This window comes from Micropterus dolomieu, unplaced genomic scaffold (genome assembly GCF_021292245.1).
Source record: "Micropterus dolomieu isolate WLL.071019.BEF.003 ecotype Adirondacks unplaced genomic scaffold, ASM2129224v1 contig_14471, whole genome shotgun sequence".
Taxonomy (NCBI): Eukaryota; Metazoa; Chordata; class Actinopteri; order Centrarchiformes; family Centrarchidae; genus Micropterus; species Micropterus dolomieu.
In genome coordinates, this window is record NW_025743457.1 from 1,019 (window position 1) to 3,766 (window position 2,748).

The 2,748-nt window shown below is 39.8% G+C and overlaps 1 pseudogene; it reads right to left on the bottom strand.

Moving 5' to 3' along the window:
* Window positions 1–602: 602 nt before the first annotated feature.
* Window positions 603–1,035, bottom strand: LOC123966876 (annotated as a pseudogene).
* Between the last annotated feature and the right edge of the window lie 1,713 nt (window positions 1,036–2,748).

Sequence of the window (2,748 nt, forward strand, 5' to 3'; positions counted from 1 at the left end):
CTCCAATTCTCCTCCACTTTATAGAGCAGCTCTTATCTCTCAGAAATGGTTTTAATTAAACTACAGTCTGTGATGGATAAAAACTAATAAATATTTTCTTTATTATTATAGAGCAATATGAATCTTTTTATCAATATTCTCTCATGAAATGTAATTTTAAAGCCAATCATACATCAGTGGTACTCAAATGTCTGTGTTTTGTATCATTATGAATGACCTGAGGGCGTTAATCATATAAGACAGTGCAGGGTCTATCAGCCCAGTGAGGATGAGAGAAAACAGAGTTTTGACACAGAATTCCCAGGCAACGTTTCTCACTGCAGGATTAGTTGTTCATTCATCTTTAATCACAGTCTCACAAGTACAAGAAGACACATCAGCTCCTCCAGGCTTCCTTCTGTTCATCTTCAGATTTATTTCCTGTCTGCTGAGATGAACTGACACAGACAGATGGAGCTGCAGGAGTGTTAACAGTGAACTGGTGTTGAAGTCATTAGTGGTCTGAGGGCTCCTCCTCTGGTGGCTTCATGTTACAAGTGTTCAGGCTCTGAGGAGTTTTTGTTCAGGTCTACTGATGGTTTGTGTTATTGTGGATCTCTGGCACAGTAACACACAGCAGTATCTTCAGGCTGCACATTCTGTCCGTTTAGAGTCACTGTGTTGCTGGAAGAGTCTAAGTCGATACTGAACTTGTTCTTTAGTGAATCTTTGTAGCTTGAAGTGTATCCAATACGTGCACTTCCAATCCACTCCAGTCCTTTCCCTGCAGGCTGTCTGATCCAAGCTGTCCAGTAGCTGCTAAGAGAATAAGAGACCTGACAGGTGATGGTCAGACGTTGACCTGGCTGCACAGTCACAGAGGCTGGCTGTGTCAACTGGTCCCACTTCACACCTTTGGAGGAAAACATGTTGAATGTTGAATCAGTGTAATAACAGTGAACAGTCAGTGTGCTGTGATCATACTGTCAGTGTCTCTGCCTCAGTGAGACTCACAGGATCCAGCAGCAGCAGCAGCAGCAGAGCTACAGAGAACATGGTTGGTATTGAAGGTCATTTGATGGGAGCTTCTCTTCTTCTGCCTAAACTGACACATGATATCAATCAATACCCTTATGAAGACCATACCAAAAATGTATATTTGAATAGCTTATTTATGGCATTGGTATACCAATCAACAACACCAAAAAAGCTGGGACTCCCTGCCAGTTCAGTTCTAGATGAGAGGGAAAATGGGCAAATTGCCTTGATTTTTAACCTTCCTTGGATAACTATGACCTGGATAACTGAGAATCTTGACAGACAAGATAATCTGAATCAATACTTGAGTTTCCTGCAGGTGTTGTCTTGTATTGTTTTTAGACTTTTAAAGTTTTCAGAATTTGAATTGTGGCTGTTGGAAGCCACAGACATGCAAACTTGAAGCCTTAAGAGGAAATTAATATCTTCATATCAGCAGGTTTTCAGTAAAGAATTTCATTGTTCTTACCTGCCCAGTTAATAAACAGGATGAGAAGAACTAAATATAATCAGGTCTGATCATTGTAAAAGCCAGTTGTCTTTGTCTAGTCTGCAGTGATTTAGTCTGTCCTTCACTCTGCAACACATACATAGAGGTAGAAGAGATCAGAGTTTTGCATCGCTTCCTCCTCAAAGAGCAAAACACCTGTTTTTATTATTTTGAAAATGTGTTTTATAATAATAATGTTTAACTTATTCTGCTAACTTTTATTTAAACCATGTTTAGATCAGCCAGGCACTTTTGTTGACCATTGCTATGATGGACATATCGTGTGTGTCAGTTTTGAAATAATAAAGTCACAGCTGCTGCACATTAACAGAAACATTATCAACCATCACTTTGCTGTTGAAGAACAGTTCTTCAGTAAAAGCCAACATAAGCTGCTTCTTCAATAATGTGTGTGTGTGTGTGTGTGTGTGTGTGTGTGTGTGTGTGTGTGTGTGTGTGTGTGTGTGTGTGTTTAGGTGCTCTGTCATACTGGTCTTAATATCAGTATGACATAGTTAATTACATAAATAGTGATTGTGTTTATCATAATGAGGTTAAAGATGAGACCTCTGATGCTCCACACAAGGTACAAGAGCAGGACAGAAGTACACTGCACAGAAGATTTGCATCAGGATATCATGTGGAGGGAGGGGCTCACAGGCAGTCTGTTCTAGTTTCATTGAATTGTAGCATTCATCATTAGTTCGTTTAAAAAAAGTTGCTTTTCCTTCCATGTAAAACAATTTCACATCCAGAGACGGGAGCCCATTATTGTTTTGTATAGTTTTATCATATAATCAAAAAATACAAATGAGGGCTGTCTGTAGACTGTTAAGTTGAAGTCTCAATGATCTCTCTAGAATGTCTGGTTTAATCACAGGGAGTATTTGTGCAGGTCTGTTGATGGTTTGTATCACTGTGGAGCCACATACACAATAATACACAGCTGTGTCCTCAGGCTGCAAATTCTGTCCTGTTAATTTCACCGATGAAGTTGAAGTGTATGTGTAGTAAAGGAACTTGTTCTTCAGAGCATTATTTTGGTGAAGGTCTCCTCCTCCAAATCGATGAAAAATCCAGTTCATTGGTTTTCCTTCACTCTGTCTGATCCAACTGGTTACATAGCTGTTATCAGTCAAAGAATAACCAGAGACCTGACAGGTGATGGTCAAAGACTGTCCAGGCTGCACAACCATCGTGTCTGGCTGGATGAGATCAATACTGTTCACACCTGTGGAAAC